The 20,111-nt window shown below is 42.1% G+C and overlaps 1 protein-coding gene across 13 annotated transcripts in view; it reads right to left on the bottom strand.

Moving 5' to 3' along the window:
- LOC140728939 (teneurin-3) overlaps positions 1–20,111 on the bottom strand; it is a 2,305,574-nt gene that overhangs the window by 449,122 nt on the left and 1,836,341 nt on the right. The gene's annotated exons all lie outside the window — the stretch shown is intronic.

The following is a 20,111-nucleotide window of genomic DNA, read 5'->3' as shown; positions in this document are numbered from 1 at the left end:
ATGACTTGTATATCTGGGTTCTGCGAGAGGAGGACTCAGAACATGGTGGCGAGGGTCAGGGTGGCCAGCAGATTAGGATAAGGGAGAAGGGATTCATTGGGCCAACATCCCAAGATCAGGGATTTTTGTCCTAGGAGGTGAAAAAGGATCAAGCAACCAGTATATAAGAAGAATGGTAAGGCCAGGATGATATTAATGGGGATCTCAGGCTGATAGATTGCAATGGCATTTTGCAGGTTAGTAGTTTGATAGCAAGCTAACTTGAGCTGAAGACATTGATGCAATCATGAAGATTGCACACCACCAAGTGTACTTTGTTAGGAGTTTGAGGAGATCCGGTATGCCACCAAAGACTCCTGCAAATTTCTGAAGATGTACAGCGGGGCACATTCTGAATGGTTGCATTACAACTTGGTATGGAGCAAGGTAGGAACGCAAGAGGCTGCAGAAGGTTCAGAAAGTTTAGCCAGCTCCATCATGGATACCCTCAGGAAAGATGTACAGGAGACTGAAGACATATACTTAACATTTGAAGAATAGCTTCTATCTCTTCACCATCAGATTTCTCAATGATCTGTGACCCATTAACACTACCTCTACTGTATTTCCTTTCTCTTGCATTATTTTTATTTTTAGTAATTCATAGATTATTTTGTCTTTGCACAGTGCTGTTGGTGCAAAGCATTAATGTTCATGCCATTAATGTGATAATAAATCTGATTTTGATTCTGATTCTGAGAGGTTATGCTTCTTAGTGAGACCATATCCGAAGTACCGTGAAAGGGACTGATCACCATATTTAGGAAAGTATGTATTGTGTTGGAAGCAGTGTGGAAAAGATTGGCTACACCAATACATGGAATAGACAGGTTGTCCAGTGAGGAAAGGTTAGGTGAAAAGATTTGCCAGTGAGAGAGTGTTTGCTTGAAACAAATAAGATGAAGTTATCTTTTCAGTGTAGATATGGAGAGGATATTTCACTTAATGGAAGAACCTCAAAATAAGTGTATTTTTTTAATGAGCTGCCTCCATCTAAATAAAATAGAGATGAGGTGAAATAATTTTCTCAAGAACTCTTTGGAATGCTTTATCTTGATGGTTAGTGGAAACACAGTGTTGAGATATTTTTAAGGAAGTGCTGGAGAAGATACTGAAAAACAAGGAGGAGAACAGTAAACAGAAAAAAGCAGAAAAGCTCTCATTAGCAGATCAGCAGTTTTTTTTGGAATAACAGAGCAGGCTTGAGGGCTGTGGCCGACTAACTGGTCAATTTATATGTTGTTTCTATATCCTAATGATACAATGCTTGAGTTCTATAACTTCTTGTTCAGTTTTTAACCATATCATGCTGTTTAAATGGAGAGGCAAGAAAGAACGCAGATGCTGGAAATGTCGAGCAATACACCAGAATCTGGAAGAAATCAGCCAGTCAGGCAGCATTTAGGAAAGGAAATGGACAGTCGGTATCTCAGGTCAAGACACTTCATCAGGCCTCTGTCTCTATCTCTCTGGTGAATCATCTTGATCTGAAACCTCAGCTGTCCTTTTACCTTCATAGACATATTGCCATATTGAGATCCTCCAGCATTTTACACCCAGCGGCCATTTTGCATCTGTACACCAGCTTGTTAATGCAAACATCTCATCAGCCAATCATCTGGCAACAACTCAAAAGCTAAAAGCATGCAGACATGGTCAAGCTGTTCGGGTGTTATTCGGACTAAACATCAGAATGGGGAAGAAACTTGCTCTAATTGACTTTGACCGTGGTGGTGCCAGATGGGTGGTTTGAGTATTTCAGAAACTGTTGATCTCCTGGGATTTTCACACACAACAATCTCTAGAGTTCAGAGAGAATGGTGTGGTAGCAAAAATATCCAGTGAGCGACAGTTCTGTGGGTGAAAATGACTTGTTAATGAGAGAGGTCAGAGGAGAATGGACAGACTGGTTCAAGTTGACAGAGAAGTGACAGTAACTTGAATAACCACATGTTACAACAGTGGTGTGCAGAAGAACATCTCTGAACACACAATATGTCAAACCTTGACGGGCTACAGCAGCAGAAGACTATACACATACACTTCGTGTCCGCTTTATTAGGTACTGGAGCTAACTAATAAAATGGCTCCTGAGTGTATGTGTCACTCGCTTTGTATAAATCTCTTATTTTCTGTAACCCTTCTTGAAAATGAGGTTTGCAAAATTATAGCAATTCAAACTGGTGCCAAATGTCACTGAAATTAGTTGTAAATAAATAAAACAATTCAATCTCCTGGGTGAATCCACTACTGCTGCTGCGGTTCTTTGCTTTTACTATTGTTTTGCTCTTGTGGTTTTAAATGGCACCCTTGCAGTTAAGAAATTGAAAAATGCATCAAGAATAAAGTAAGGCGAAGTATTTTCCCAGAGTGGTGGAGATCACAGGTAGAGAGCAATGCGTTAAAAACTTCTTGAGAAGTGTGGCTCCAGCAAGGTTCTGACATCTCCCTTGGTTTGCTTCAAACAACTACCTAGGCAACAAATACCATTTTCCATTCTCATGGCTGTGTGTATCTGTCATCCAGTTTAACACAATAACAAAAAAATAAGAGCAAGTGTGAAGCCTGTTCCACCATTCACTGAATTCATATCAGATCTGATACTGGGCTGAACTCCGTTTCCCTGCCTGTTCTCCATAATCGCTGATTATCCCCTTTTGACCAGAAATCTGTCTGTCTCATCTTTGAACATATTCATGGACTCAGCTTGTACAACTGGCTGGGAGGCAGAGATTTCCAATAGTGTACGACTCACTGACAGAAGACCTTTTTCCTGTTCTCATCAAATTGGCAACATTTACTTTGCTTTGAGAGACCTTCTGTTTCAGTCGTCTGTCAGAGCAATGCCCACCCTTTCTGAAATCACTGCAAGAGATGATGATTAATAATAATAAGATCCACAATGGGAAATTCCTTCATTACAGCAGCAACATTTAAAAACACACTTAGCAGTGTGCAGACTTAACTAATTATAATGTACAAAATAATAATATACACACTAGTAATTTACCAACGTGCGATAATAATATATGAAATAATAAAACAGACTCTATTGTATTATGATGTGTGTTCTGCTGTTGCACAGAGGTGAACTGTTGTATATGCTTATTGCATTTAGTAGGAAAGATTTTCAATGGCCCATTTTAAGTGTCAAGTGGGTTAGTTGATACCATTCTTGCCTCCAAATCAGAAAGTCATGTATCCCCACTCTGGTGATTTGAATACAAATCCCGCTCATGACCGAGCGATGTACTGCCATAAAATTACATAAATGTGTTACAGCAAGGATTAGCCTATTCTATAGATGCTGATGGAAAAGGAGTTACCCAATCGAATCATACCTTTCAGTATATTGACTGCAGCAAGAGCTGAATCCAGATCGCTGGTCCACTTTTCAAGAAAGGAGGGAGAGTGAAAACAGGGAATTATAGACTGGTTAGCCTGACGTCAGTGGTGGGAAAGATGCTGGAGTCAATTATAAAAGAGGAAATTACGACACATTTGGATAGCAGTAGAAGGATCAGTCTGAGTCAGCATGGATTTATGAAGGGAAAATCATGCTTGACTAATCTTCTGGAGTTTTTTGAGGATGTAACTATGAAAATGGACAAGGGAGAGCCAGTGGATGTAGTGTACCTGGGCTTCCAGAAAGCTTTTGATAAAGTCGCACATAGGAGATTAGTGGGCAAAATTAGGGCACATTGTATTGGGGGCAGAGTACTGACATGGATTGAAAATTGGCTGGCTGACAGGAAACAAAGAGCAGTAATTAACGGGTCCCTTTCGGAATGGCAGGCTGTGACCAGTGGGGTACCGCAAGGTTCGGTGCTGGGACCGCAGCTGTTTGCAATATACATTAATGATTTAGATGAAGGGATTAAAAGTAACATTAGCAAATTTGCCGATGACACAAAGCTGGGTGGCAGTGTGAAATGTCAGGAGGATGTTATGAGAATGCAGGGTGACTTGGACAGGTTGGGTGAGTGGGCAAATGTATGGCAGATGCAGTTTAATGTGGATAAATGTGAGGTTATCCACTTTGGTGGCAAGAACAGGAAGGCAGATTACTATCTAAATGGAGTCAAGTTAGGAAAAGGGGAAGTACAACGAGATCTAGGTGTTCTTGTACATCAGTCAATGAAAGCAAGCATGCAGGTACAGCAGGCAGTCAAGAAAGCTAATGGCATGCTGGCTTTTATAACAAGAGGAATTGAGTATAGGAGTAAAGAGGTCCTTCTGCAGCTGTGCAGGGCCCTGGTGAGACCCCACCTGGGGTATTGTGTGCAGTTTTGGTCTCCAAATTTGAGGAAGGACATTCTTGCTATTGAGGGAGTGCAGCGTAGGTTCACAAGGTTAATTCCTGGAATGGCGGGACTATCATATGTTGAAAGATTGGAGCGACTGGGCTTGTATACACTGGAATTTAGAAGGATGAGAGGGGATCTGATTGAAACACATAAGATTATTAAGGGATTGGACACACTGGAGGCAGGAAGCATGTTCCCGCTGATGGGTGAGCCCAGAACTAGAGGCCACAGTTTAAGAATAACGGGTAGGCCATTTAGAACAGAGATGCGGAAAAACTTTTTCACCCAGAGAGTGGTGGATATGTGGAATGCTGTGCCCCAGAAGGCAGTGGAGGCCAAGTCTCTAGATGCATTCAAGAGAGTTAGATAGAGCTCTTATAGATAGCGGGGTCAAGGGATATGGGGAGAGGGCAGGAACGGGGTACTGATTGTGTATGATCAGTCATGATCACAGTGAATGGTGGTGCTGGCTAGAAGGGCTGAATGGCCTACTCCTGCACCTACTGTCTATTGTCTATTGTCCTGTAATGTGTTACACCAGTCGCTATGCTACTGTGCTACCTCTAATTACAGCCTGAAGCATAAAAGCCTTCCATTGTCATTGGAGCATTCCACAGAACTATGCAAACACTACATCTCCATTTAATTGATCGACACAGAGGCATTGATAATAGATAGTAGGTAATGGTAACTCATTAAGTAGAAATTTATGCTTAATTTTTGTGTTGAACTTTTCATTTAGTATTTATTTCGCATACTTAATAACTTCAAGATTTAATGCCCCACTGTGAGATTATCCAATGTTGTGCATTTACATGCACCATGGAGAATAATTAATCATTTCTACAGGTTCTAACTTGGAACCTCAAATGTTCTTGAGATTTGGTTCATCGAAATGTCCAAGAATCATTTGTTAAACAGATCCCTCCAAGCAGCTTTACTGTGAGAACTTGGAGACTTCCAGTATAAATTAAAATAAAATGAGTTGATTCATAATTACGTTCAGGATAACACCTTTAAGCAGGTGGAATCAAACTGATGTGAAGAATCAAACCTGAACTATGAGTCTGACCAGAGAAACCACCTCGTTTAACAGCAGAAGCTTCAAGGCACAGCCACCAAATGTAGAATCAATATGGTCCCATGTCCAGAGTGATGGGTCTGAAAGTTATGATCTAGTCGGTCCTATTGCTGATTGTGATTTATTAAAGCTGCAATGGAGCCATGGACGATAATGGAATGAATCCACCGTCCACCATTTTTGTTGAGGATGTCAACTGAATCTTCCATAAATTCGTCTAGGTAGGGTCAAGTCTTCTTAAAACATCTCCCAGTAATGATGAGTGAATCTGCAGATGCTGGAAATAAATAAAAAACACGAAATGCTGGCAGAACTCAGCAGGCCAGACAGCATCTATGGGAGGAGGTAATAACGACGTTTCGGGCCAAAACCCTTCATCAGGAGTGAAGTAACATGGGATGGTCGAGGGGGGATAAGAAGTGGGGGGAGGGATAAAGTAGAGAGCTGGGAAGTGATAGGCTGGAGGGAAATGGGCTAGGGGGAAGGTGGAGAATTATGGGAAATAAAAGAGAAAGAAAGGTAGGGCTGGGGGGAGAGATTATAGTGAGGAGTCCTTTCAGGTGAGGCACCACTTCACCTGCGAGTCAACTGGGGTGATATACTGTATCCGGTGCTCCCGATGTGGCCATTTATACATTGGGGAGACCCACTGCAGACTGGGAGACCGTTTCGTCGAACACCGGCACTCAGTCCTCCAGCAGTGGCGGGATCTCCCTGTGGCCACACATTTCAATTCCACAGACCACTCCCACTCCGATATGTCTGTCCATGGCCTCCTCTACCGTCAAGATGAGGCCACACGCAGGTTGATGGAGCAACACCCTTATCTCCGCCTAGGTAGCCTCCTACCTGCTGGCATGAACATTCAACTCACAGACCTCTGTTGATACCCCTGCACCCCCTTACCCCATCCTGATCTATAATTTTAGTCTGGTTCTCTTTCTCTCTCTTTTCCCCCCTCACTATAATCTCTCCCAGCCCTACCTTTCTTTCTCTTTTATTTCCTATAATTCTCCACCTTCCCCCTAGCCCATTTCCCTCCAGCCTATCACTTCCCAGTTCTCTACTTTATTCCTCCCCCCACTTCTTATCCCCCCTCGACCATCCCATGTTACTTCACTCCTGATGAAGAGTTTCGGCCCGAAACGTCGTTATTACCTCCTCCCATAGATGCTGTCTGGCCTGCTGAGTTCTGCCAGCATTTCGTGTTTTTTATTTATTCCCAGTAATGATCTCAATCTTTTGGGCAACATATACAAAAATGTGGAGGAACTCAGCAGGCCAGGTAGCATCTAGGAAAACAGTACAGTTTTTCATTTTGGGCCAAAACCCTTTGGCAGGACTGGAGAAAAAAAGCTGAGGAGTAGACTTAAAGGGTGGGGAAGGGAAGAGAGAAACACCACGTCATAGGTGAAACCTGAAGTGGGAGACAGAAGGGCCTGGAAGGAAGAAAAGGTGGGGGATGGGGGGGGTACCAGAGGGATGCGATGGGTGGGCAAGGAGATAAGGTGAGAGAGGGTAAAGGGGATGGGAAATGGTGAAGGGGGGGTGAGGGGGGGGCATTACCTGAAATTTGAGAAATCGATGTTCATGCCATCAGGTTGGAGGCTCTCAAGCAGAATATAAGGTGGTGTTCTTCCAACCTAAGTGTGGCTTCATCATGACAGTGGAAAAGGCCATGGATAGACATAACGGAATGTGAATGGGAAGTGAATTAAAATGGGTGGCCACTGGGAGATCCTGCTTTTTCTGGCGGACAAAGTGTCGGTGCTCGGTGAAGCAGTCTCTCAATCTACTTCGGTTCTCATGGATATACAGGAGGCCACACCGGGAGCACCAGACACAGGATATGACCCCAACAGACTCACAGGTGAGGTGTTGCCTCACCTGGAAGGACTGTTTGGGGCCCTGAACGGTAGTGAGGGAGGAGGTGTAGTGGCATGTGTTGCACTTGTTTCACTTGCAAGGGTAAGTGCTAGGAGGGAGATCAGTGGGGAGGGATGAATGGACAAGGGAGTCGCGTAGGGAGTGATTCCTGCAGAAAGCAGAAAGTGGAAGGGGGGGGAGGGAAAAATCTGCTTGGTGGTGGGATCCCTTTGGAGATGGGGGAAGTTCAGAGAATTACATGCTGGACGCAGAGGCTGGTGGGTGGTAGGTGAGGACAAGAGGAACCCTATCTCTGGCAGGGTGGCAGGAGGATGGGTATGAGCAAATGTGTGTGAAATGGAAAAGATGCAATTGAGGGCAGCATTGATGGTGGAGGAAGGGAAGCCCCTTTCTTTGAAGAAGGAGGATATCCCCTTTGTTCTGGAATGAAAAGCCTCATCCTGAGAGCAGATGCGGCGGAGGCAGAGGAATTGAGGGAAGGGGATGGCGTTTTTACAAGTAACAGGGTGGGAAGAGGAATCAGTCAGGAAGCTGTGAGAGTTTGTGGGTTTATAATAGACATCAGTGGATAATCTGCCTCCAGAGATAGAGACGGTGAGATTGAGAAGGGGGGGAGGAGGTGTTAGAAATGGACCAGGTGAACTTGAGGGCAGGGTGGAAGTTGGAGGCAAAGTGGATGAAGTCGATGAGTTCAGCACGGGTGCAGGTAGCAGCACCAATGCAGTTATCGATGTAGCGTAGGAAAAGAGCAGGACAGTCACCAGTGTAGGCTTGGAACGTAGACTAATCCACGTAGCTGAGAAACAGGCAGGCATAGCTGGGACCCTTGCATGACTGCCCCTTTTGTTTGAAGGAAGTGGGAGGAGCCAAAGGAGAAATTATTGAGAGTGAGGATGTTCTGCTCGGTGGAGGAGCATGGTGATGGAGGGGAACGGGTTAGGTCTGGTGTGCAGAAAGAAAACAGAGAGCCTTGAGGCCTTCCTGGTGGAGGATGGAGGTGTAGAGTGACTGGATATCCACAGTAAAAATAAGATGATGGGAACCAGCGAACCTGAAATCATTGAAAAGTGAAACCATTTGCGAATGAAACAGCCCTACCCTCATGCATGAACACACTTCAATGACTGACTTGCACTTTTATGGGATCACAACATTTCAGATGACGTTACAGTCCGCAGATGTAGCTTTAGAGTGAAGTTACTGTTGCACTGCTGGAAGCTCCACAATCTGATAGAGGTGTATAACATGATGAGAGGCATTGATCGTGTGGATAGTCAGAGGCTTTTTCCCAGGGCTGAAATGGCTAGCATGTGATGGGATAGTTTTAAGGTGTTTGCAAGTATGTACAGAGGAGGTATCAGGGGTAAGTTTTTTTACACAGAGAGTGGTGAGTGCATGGAATGGGTTGCTGGTGACATTGGTGGGGGTAGATATGGTAGGGGTCTTTTAAGAGATTCCTGGACAGGCATATGGAGCTCAGAAAAATAGAGGGCTATGGGTAACCCTAGGTAATTTCTCAGGTAAGGACATATTTGGCACAGCTTTGTGGGATGAAGGGCGTGTATTGCGCTGTAGATTTTCTATGTTTCTAACCAACCCAAGTACTGCAAATATTAAGGGAAGAAATACAGCTTGGGAAAATATGTTGTCCAGGTCTCTGACATCCACACTCCTACTTTGAACAGCACACAAAACTGCTTCCACCTGCGTCCAGCTGCTCATCTATATTAAGCTACTGCGGATGTCGAGGGCTTGCCAACACGACATTTAGTAGCAAGGAGGCCTCCTGTGAGGTAGAGCAGGCTTTGAGTGCTGTCCAGGTCTCAGGAAAAGGATCAGCTTCTGCTAATTCCAGAATGCCTGGATGGTCTTTTTGGCAGCTCCACAAAAATTTTTGAACTGTTTTTAAACATCTCAATAATGAACCAAAAGAATATTTGATTGAAACAGTGCTAACCTCCTTGGAATTAAAGAGAGCCTTTAAAATGCAATGGAAAATAAGGAATTCAATGAACTTTATACCCAGGATTGGTAACTCAACTTTGCACTGGTTACAAAAGCCATAGCAGGCAATAATGTTAATTCACTATATCTGTGCTCTGCCACTGGACTCGGTGGTAGCATAGCAGGAAGCCAAAGTCAAGCTAAACAACTGTTTAGGACTTCGACCCATAAGCTTCTGACTCATAAGTGAAGTGCATTGGGAGATGAACCACAGCCCTCTTCATGGTCAGCTCTATACCGGAAGATCAGAATCACCTCAGCAAATACTAAACCTTTTATTGAAAAACATCCAGATATGCAGCAGAATAAAAGGTCATTATAGTATGATTAATTTTTGCTTCTGTGTTTAAAGCCTTTGCATATCACTAGTAAAGTATACTATGTGACTGATGTATGCCACTTAGAAACTAATTTGCTTGCTTAATGAAGAAATATCACACACACACACACACACACACACACACACACACACACACACACACACACACACACACACACACACACACACACACACACACACACACACACACACACACACACACACACACACACACACCTACCTTATACACTTTTCAGCCAAAGGCATTTGGTCTTGCTGAAGATCCTGAGCATCGCAGCAATATTGCTGCTCTACATGAGTTAAAATGGACGGACTGCAAGTAAATTCCTTGTTAAATAAAAATAAATCATGCTTCAGGCATCTACAGGCAAAATGCATCTGAAGGGAAAGAAATTCAGGGGACAGAGCTGCAAGCACAAGCTACCTCTTCTCGTTTTACCCTCCTCCCTTCCCCAGTTTGAAGCTTCATTGATGTTATTGTTGAATTCCTGTCAAAGCTGATTAAAGTATTTGGAGAGTTTGAAAACATTTAACTCAGACCTTTGTAACTTGCAGTACTAACCTTTTCCCCAGCTTCAGAAAGGAGATGGCCTATATCATCTGCAAAACCTCTTATTAATTTGGCATTTTTATGCTTCCAATGCAATTAAGATTTTCTTTCTGCACCAAACAGTAAAGATGGAGTGATAACCAAAAAGGTCTTTGCTTTATAACAAATTTGGATGACTAAACTCCTTGCAAAAGGGTCAAATAAATCCCCATCATGTCCAGTGATTGCTGCAGATCACAAAACAGAGACCAAGATATAAAAAGTACATAGGTACATATAAACATTCTCAATCTTTAGTTGTACAGTTGAAGAATAACAGAAGCATTAAGAAAACAATATTCATGGTTAATTGTGGAAACCATTCAGCCAAATCAAAAGAATGTTTTTCTTAGCAATATTCAATGAAGAAGAGAGTGCCGAAGACCAGATAGATTGTTTAAGGGATAAATCTGACAGGACATGATTAGGAAATGGCAGATGTCTTAGATTAATTCTTCACAAATGTCAACAATGGACAAATTCCAGAGCTAGCTAAAACAGCTCAGGAATTTATAATATTGGTAACAGTTAATAAAGCATAAGTGGTATGAAACCTTATCACTTCAAGAAAGTTCTCTGGACAATTCTTCTCATGATGCAATAACCTTTCTTTTAAGAGTAAATTATGCCAATTGGGAATTGAGTATTTCTGCTGAAATCAAGCTGAATCAATCAACCTGTCCCTCATTTTCTGGAGTGGCAGACATAATCTTCTGTACTACTCTATCAAAGTTCAAAGTAAATTTATTATCAAGCTACGTACAGTATATGTCACCATATACTATCCTGAGATTCTTTTTCTTGCAGGCACTCACAATAGAACAAAGAAATACAATAGAATCAATGAAAAATGACACACAAAGACTGACGAACAGCCAATATACAAAAGATAAACTATGCAAATGCAGCAAAACAAATAATAATAATAAAAATAAGTAGGTGAATAAACAATACTGAGAACGTGAGTTGCGGAGTAATTGAAAGTGAGTCCATAAATTATGGAATCAATTCAGCATTAAGGCGAGCGAAGTTATTCACACTATAACTTCCCATGCTATAGGGTTCTTCAGATGCTATTCAAATGCAGATTATTGTTGTGGCATTTGGTCCAGGGAACACTGATTTACGGACTGCATTGATGTAAATGTGGGCTTGCATGCCACAGTCAAACACAGGAATATTCTCGGCTGTTGCTTGCAACCTGGAGGCTTCTGAATGATTGACAGGCACAAGCAAAGTGGAAAGCAGCTGAGCTGAAAATGACCTGAATTGGAACAAATTCAGATCCTGCACAGTAACTCAGCCTAGTCCAATTTAACCCAAACACGCATTCAGATAGGTCTTGCATTTATTCATACCTCAGCCAGTTCCTATGATGTGACGTGCATTGTTTATTGCTATTTCATTAATAGAAAAGCAATATAAATTCCCACTGTATGATGAACAGAGGCTGCGGTAATTCTGTCAGGGAGAGCAGCAAGCGCGAGGGTTAATTTTCCATGGGTCAGATCTATACCAAGCAGCAAGTAGTACTGTCCCAACAACATTCAGGAAGGAGCAAGCTGGGGAGGGTGGGGGAAGTTAAGTGAAGAGGGGTAGTTGTCAGGCTACTCAAGGCCATGGTGATTTCCTTGGTGGTCAGCTGATGAGAAGAATAAAATCTCCAAACAAAATAAGTCATTGTTTCTTTCACTATCCCAGAGTTTATCAGGGATATGACAGGGGATATAAATCCAAAACAGACACTGGAGGTTTCCTCAGGCCTTCTTGGCACCCTGTACCTGTGGCAGCAATGCTCACCACACTTCACAAATCAAGCATTCTCCCTCTACATATGTATATTTCAAAAAGGTTTAGAGGGATATGGGCCAAATCTGGGCAAATGGGGCTATCTTAGATGGGAATTTTTGTTGGCATGGACCAGGTGGGGTGAAGGGAGTGCTTTAAAACTGTTTCCCATGAGAATTCATACTGCACGAAGAACCTGTGAGAACAGAGAAGTAAATTACTCAAAGATGTGCATTCGTTTATTGGGTTGATGAATGGTTTTGGTACGATCTGGTGATTAACTGGCAATATTTGTGAAACAGTACTAAAGGATTGGCTGCAGTCTGAAAGAACTTCATTGCATCACAGCTTGCAGAGTTGGAAAAGGCCCAAATGAGGCATAGCATCGCTATCTGATGAAGATGTAAATGGTGTGTGCCAAGTCCATTCAGTTTCCATTATCTTGGTGGGCAGAGAAATTTACCATGGGAAATGTTGACAACAAAAAGTAAATTTGATGTTGAAAGGATGTACATACAGATAGAGGACTACTAATTTACTTGATATAGTTATCTAAAGAATGATTAAGCAATTCACTGATCACAAGCAGATAAAATACTATCTGGCACAAACACTTTGGAAGCATGCTGTATTTATCTGTTTTGTTGCCTCTATAAGCTTAAGATAAGGAAAAGGATGGAAATCATTCTGCTTATTTACTAATGGAGCAATCCTGGAAGGCAGAGGCAAAGAGTTTCTATCTAAAATGATTAATTAACATGTTGACAGGGTAGAAATTACCTCAGAAAGCCCAGGTAACTTGTCTTGTCTATGCTGTCCGAAAGGACACACAGAATCAAGCTTTCCCAATCGGAGGAGTATCTGGTTATCCGTCTCACTCAAAATGCAGTATCTGTGAAGGGAACAACAGGCATTTCTACTCACCTCTACATTGGTAAAGCTTTCTTCAAAGAGCCAACCGGACTGTGCGCAGAGTAGGATGCCCTCTTAACAGCTAACTTGGAGCCTGCGGATGTGGTTAGGACATCTCTCCAAAAGTGGCCTCACTATTAAAGTAAGGTCCATTTTGGGCTCATTCCATGTTATGTTGCAATAGGAGAATAATGGTGAAACCAAGAGAATTTCTGCACCAAGTATTCATAATCCAGGTCAGAGATGACTAGCATTATAAGTACAGGTGTTCCCCCCCCCCCCCCAACAAAGGTAGAGTGTTCCTATGAAACCTTTCTTAAGCCGAAATGACGTAAAGCGAAGAACCATTAATTTATATGGAAAAAAATTTTGTAGAAGTAAAAATCCTCTTGGTAATGCGAAAACAGGTTACTAATGTAGGACTTTTGTAAAAGTGGTGTAAAGCAAACATACATAAAGCGAGGGACACCTGTATATAAATCTACAATTCTGCCTTCTCACTTGTCTCAGGCACAGCTCAATGATAAGATTGGCCATTAGGGACCTAGATGAGAGGAAACAACTTCAGTCAGAGGACTGTAAATATTTTGAATCGCTTCTCCCAAGGGCTATGGATATTTTGAGAAGAGTCCAGACAGATTGACAGACTTTTGGATTCTAAGGGTCCTCAGGGATTGGGTGAGAAAGAGGAGTTATGCTAAAGAAAAAGCTTAGCTGTTGAATAGCAGTAAACGCTTGAGGGGCTGAATTGTCAACTCAAGTTCTTATTTTCTTGTACAGGATTGTACAGGGGACAAGGTTGAACAACATGCATGCAACACTTGAGAACAGAAACAAGGCTGAACTAACAGACATTTAAAGAGAGAGAAGAATTAACTGGGAACCACCAAGAGGGCCAGGCTTCAGAAACTTTCTATTCCTTCAGAGAGGACAACATCCAGCCTTTGTTGTCAAACATCTGGACCAGATAAGCACCAAATGTGCTAAAAGGTGAATTCAAATGAAAGAGATCCAAATCTTCTATGCGTTCCCCCATTACTATGGACTGCAATTAAGGTTTCACTTGCTTTGAATTAAACTTAAATAATATGAAACCTGGAGATAGTTAGGCAGGGATTACTGATCTGATTGATAAATTTTAGTGGCACTTGAAAGAAACAGAGTGGAAGTATTTGCCACAGTGTTTTAGTTGCCCTTCTTTGAAAATGGATGAATTAATGGGGTTTGCACAATATATCAAGGTATGTAATGATCAATTTAATTTCTTAGTGACTAATCACAAAATTGCTAATCCTTCAATAAGTGCATGAATGTAACAAGGGCACCATCCTGGTGCTCTGGGTTGTTGAGATTAGGGTGCAGAATTATTAATTTTATTGTAGTTTAACGTTATTATGCTTGTTTATGTATTTATATAATCAGCTGCATACATGGAATTGTTCAGTGAATTTTTCAGTGATTGCAATTGCCTCTGCATTTTCTGGAAACTTCTTGCTTCCAGTGGCAGGTGTCACCTTCCTTGAATTTGACTATCTTACTGGTTAATTGTTATCAGCGGAATTTCTATTATTTCTAATCTGGTATGAGAAGACAACGTTATTTTTAGTCTTTCTCCTTCCCCTCTCTTTTCTTTGTGTCTCGCCATGCTTCTTCTTTCCTTACCTTCTCGCTCTCGTCACACTTAATAAAATGATCATGAGCAGCTGGTATTATGCCTCATTCTCAACTTCCAAAGCACCTTTGGACTGCAAAAGCATCATGATCCAATAGGGGATTGGTCTGAATTTGCAGAGATACGCACATACTGTGGTATATTTTTTTCTCTCTAACCAATTGCTATTGAGCACTAACGCTATTGGAATTATCAGAATGAGTTAGCACCTCCTTTGAGAATATGCAATAGCCAGTATAAATATTGAGACTGATCACATTCTTAAAATAGCAGAAACCTATAGTGTAAATTTTTACATGCGCAGATACCATGGCAAGTGTCCAATAAAATATAATCACAATTAGAAACTGCAGCTTGGACGATTTCCTAGTGTCTCTATTCATTGTCACTGCAGTGGTAATTTACAGAACAAGTCTGTTGCACAGATTGCATTGGTGCCATGTACAGGTAGGTCCTTAATATTTTCTTTCTTGTCTTTGCCTTGGAGCACAACCCTGTCCACATTGTTCCCACTTTGACCTGGTATTTCCACTTTACCAACATTCAGGCTATAGCTTTGAGAAGGTCAAGAAGATTTTCTCATATCTAAGATTACTTTTGTAAATTTACAGTATGACTAGACTGATCCTTCTACTCACTGCCACTAAGCAAAATGATTTGTTTTAACAATTTTTAAATTTAAACAATGCTAGATACAAATTACACAATAGAGTGATTACAGCAAGGATGCAGGCCACTTGACCTGTCAATTCTATACCAGCACAGGGTAAGGCCAATCCACTTAACATCAATCCTCACAATCTCCCATTGACTTTCAAATTGTATATCCGCTCTGTTACCTGGTCCTTGACCCTTTTACCCTTGGCTTTTTGCTTTCTCTCTACTGTCTATTGTCTTCATGATATGAAATAGCTCTGTCAGAATCCTCACATCTCCATGTTTTTTCTGCAGGCAGGAGCTCCACCTTCTCCAGTCTATCCATAACTGAAGTTGCTCATCCTGGAATTATTTTGCTAAATTACTTCTGCACCATCTCACAGGCCTCAACACATTCAGGAACTGTGGCATCCAGAAACCTTTTGATGAAGGGTCTCGGCCCTAAAACATCTACTGTTTATTCCCCTCCATAGATGCTGCCTGACCTGCTGAGTTCCTCCAGAATTTTCTGTGTTATTCTGGATTTTCATCATCTGTAGAATTTCTTGTGTTTAATGTTTTCTAAAAGGAAACCATAATTTTGTTACTTGTATACCTCATGTTCCCTTTTATAAAACACAGGATTACTCATGCTTTATTTTCAATGAGCAATGCACGTAAACCTTGAGTGCCCTCTGTTATTAAATCTGCTTATGAATTGTGTTTTCTTGCTTACATTGCTCTCTTCTCATTCTGCTTTCCAAAATGTAATGCCTCACTTGTTAAACTTCTGCCAAACTGCCTATATCTCGTTGAAATAACTTAGTATCCTCCTCATAGTTCACGATACAATTTTCACTTCACAATCTATGTTGTATCATCTGCAGTTTGGAATTCAACATGCGTTGTGGGCAATCAAAACCATTTTTCAATACACACTAAGTGGACATTTTTTTAGGTCCGCCTGTGCACCTGCTTGTTAATGCAAATATTCAATCAGCCAAATCACCTGGCAGCAACCTTATCCATAAAAGCCAGGCAGACATGGACAAGAGGCTCAGTTGTTGTCCAGACCAAACATCAGAATGGAGAAGAATGAAGATCTAAGTGACTTCAACCATAGAATTCAAGATGAAGTCAAGGGGTAAAGTCAAGATGGTGCTAAGCAGTGACTCCTTTGCTTGCATCTTTGGAAACAGCTCTGTTTCTATCTTTGATATCTATTTTTGCCTTTTCAAGGTTCTTTTGAAGACCCTGACCTGGAGTTACACTCTGACCTCAGCTCTTTGCAGGAATGGGACCCGCTCTCGGGGCCTCACGACCAGCCGCTTTTCGATATCCCAAGGACGTGACCTGGAAGACAAGCGCGTCTTCAGGATTCTGGGATTCTGTGGCTCTGGAGATGCGCTGATTCTGGGCCGGTGGCCCTGACTGAAGTGTCGCAGGAGAACACGGAAGAACATCGGGAACCGGGGGTTGTGTGTCGGGAGAGCCGTGCCATTTTGGTGCCGACTCTCTGGGGTAGAGCTTGGAAAAAGCGACACAACAGAGTTTCAATATTGTAAATCAGCGAGTTGTTTGTTACGTCTCCCCTCTCACTGTGAAACGGAGACACTTCTTTTTCCCTGATTAGGGACAGACAGAACCTATGGTATGTCGAAATCCCAGGTGAACGAGTAGTCTTTGGGGTACTGCAAGTCAGTGTCTTTATTGATGCTTTGCTGCACGCTCGGTGGAGAGTGCTGACGCTTTTTTGCTGGTGGAGGTGGGAAGGGAGTCATTGTCTTGCTGCTGCTTGTGTGTGGGAGGGGGAGCTGGGCGGTGGGGTTGGGGTTCTAGTGTTTCATTCATTCTTTGGGGCGCGCCTCAGTTTATGTGGATGTCTGCACAGAAAAAGAATTTCGGGATGTCCGGTATATTGTATACATCTACTGAGCATGATTGTGGGTGCCGGATGGGGTGGTGCAGATTGCTGATGCCAGAATGGAAAGTCCTGCAACAAGTAGTGGATACAGCTCAGCCCATCACGGGGTAAAGCCTTCCCCACCAATGAACACAAATACACAAGGCAGGAAAGCAGTATCCATCATTAGGGACTCCCACCACCCAGGCGAGCTCCCTTCTCACTGCTGCCAACAGGAAGGAAGGTGCTGGAGCCTGAGGACTCACACCAATAGGTTCCGGAACAGTTATTACACCTCAGCCATCAGGCTCTTGAACTAATGGGGATAACTTCACTTGCCTCATCATTGAAATGTTCCCACAACCTATGGACTCACTTTCAAGGACTCTTCATCTCATGTTCTCAATATTTATTGCTTATTTACTTATCATTGTTATTTCTTTCCTTTTGTATTTGCACCGTCTGTTGTCCTTTGTACACTGGTTGAATGCCAATTATGGATTTATTGAGTATGCCTGCAAGAAAATGAATCTCAGGGTTGTATACGGTGACATACATGTACTCTGATAATAAATTTACATTGAACTTTGAGTATCTCATAAGCTGCTGGCCTCCTGGGATTTTCACGCACCAAGATCTCTGAAGTTTACATGGAATGGTGAGCAAAAGAAAAAGACATCCAGTGATTAGTACTTCCATGGCTGAAAACACTTGGTTAAAGAGAAACATCAGAGGAAAATGGCCAGACTTCTTATGGCTGACAGGACTGCGACAGTAACTGAAATAACCATCCATAACAACAGTGGTGTGCAGAAGAGCATCTCTGAATGCACAACACGTTGAAGCTTGAAGAGGATGGGCTTCAGTAGCTGAAGACCGTGCACATACAATCAGTGGCTATGTTATTAAGTACAGGAGGTACCTAATAAAGTGGCCACTGAGTGTAGATTCGGAAAAGCAGTGGGCTACTACACTATGAACAAACTCCAATATGAACAAGCAATCTGTCACTAATACTCTTTGTTTCCTGTTATGTAGCTGCTTTCCATCCATGCCACTCCAGCCTCTTTCATTTCAAAGGCTGCAGTCTTGATGACAAGCCTTGTTATATGGCACCATATCAATTGCCTTTTGGGAGTCCAAGTACCCACCATCAACAGCTTCAATGACCCCCTCTGTTACCTCATTCAAAAACACTTTATCATGTTAGACTTACAATGTCATTGCAGCAATAGGTTGATAGTCATGCAATTCAAGTGCTCTTTTAGATACTTCTAAAACGTTACTTCTCCTCCTACTCAGACTGTGCTTTCCAGATTCTAGCCACCATCTGGATGAAAAATTCTTCTTCAGATCCTTGTTAAATCTGTTCCCCCTCATCCTAAATTTATGACCTTTAGTTTTTGGTACCTCTGTTGTGGGGAGATGTTCCCTACTATCTACCCCATATTGTTTTGCCTACCTCGCTCAGATCCCTCCTCGACCTGCTCTGGTCCAAGGAGAGCAAACCCAGTCTACTCAGTCTCTCCTCATACGTGAAATGTTCTTTCCCAGTCTACGCTTGTGTGAATCTCCTCTATACTCTCCCCAATGCAATCATGCCATTAACTCACAATTAGATGCTACTGTCATTAACAAATCCACACTTGTTCAAGCAACAGATAATTCTGTCCCTGATTAATTTTACATGAATTTTCTCCATCACCAAGGTTAAATGACTGTTCTCCCTCACAAATGGAAATACTTTCTTCACTTAATTTGTCTGAAAACCCTTGCATAACCTTAAACGCTTCAAAAGTCACCCTTTCAAAAGTCAGCTCTCTCTTTTCTATAGAAGAGTTCCAGCCTGTTCAATGTTCCCTCATATTTATAACCTCTCATGTGTTCTCACACAAGATGCTCTGTGGTGCAGATTCAAGTGTGCGGAAATGTGCTGAGCTGTTCTTCGTGACCTCAGTTGTTGATGGCGTTTTTATTGGCGCATAGGTTCTGATATTACCTCCGGTTGCTCATTTTGTTTTCTGTCTGGGAATAAAAACTGATTTCCTTTGAGTAAGGGAATTTTGAATATGTATGACTTTTTTTTAAAAGACAGCATTGAGATTTCGCAAGTTCTGTGCTAAGCATATTCACTTCGAACCGACTGTGCCAATGAGAAACAAGGTGAGCTTTGACTATACTACAAGCACAGTAATATAAACCAAATGTAGACAGGGACTGAATTATAAGATTCCCTTATTTACATAAGGGCCCCGGGAGATCAGTGCTCAGAGACCTAAGACTGTGTATGCCTGCTCTTCTTCTCTGTATGCTTTTGACCCCCATCTCACCTAATCAAGGCTTAATGGGGGCTTCTGATGCCGAGTCTTTATCTGGATGATGAAGAGGTACACTGTAACATGATTATAGTTAAACAGTTCACAAAGGGCCTCACAATGTCACCCTTTGGGCTGGAGATGGCAATCACTGTATCAGTCCCTTGTATTTACATGCACTATTTTATTCATAGAACAATATGGCACAGAGAAAGGCCAGTTGGCCCATCAACCTTATGCCATAAAGCATTTTAAGATTTCTACTGCTTCTTCTTGTTGCAGCTAGAAGGGGTTGATGCTGCATAGAGTGTTCTCCCACAAGCTACTTTCCTTCCTAGTACATTGATGTGATTGATATTGGTTATTGGTGATATCATTAGATTTTCTGCCTGGAAATTCAGCTCATGGTAGAAGTGTACATGGTGACAGCATACTAAAATTCATTTGCAGTGACTTCAGTGGAATGAAGTAGAGTTCAACACTCTGTTGAAATCATATCACTTCTTTAGTGCCTCCAACCACAGATGATTGTGGTTGTAGCTCCATCACAGGCTACAACCCTCCCCACCACTGAGGACATCCTCAAGGGGTAGTGCCTCAAGTGGAAGCATCCATCACTAAGGAGCCTCACCATCTGA

This window comes from Hemitrygon akajei, chromosome 6 (assembly GCF_048418815.1).
Source record: "Hemitrygon akajei chromosome 6, sHemAka1.3, whole genome shotgun sequence".
Classification (NCBI taxonomy): Eukaryota; Metazoa; Chordata; class Chondrichthyes; order Myliobatiformes; family Dasyatidae; genus Hemitrygon; species Hemitrygon akajei.
The sequence above is the reverse complement of the archived record's forward strand: the minus strand, read 5'-3'. Positions and strand labels throughout refer to the sequence as shown.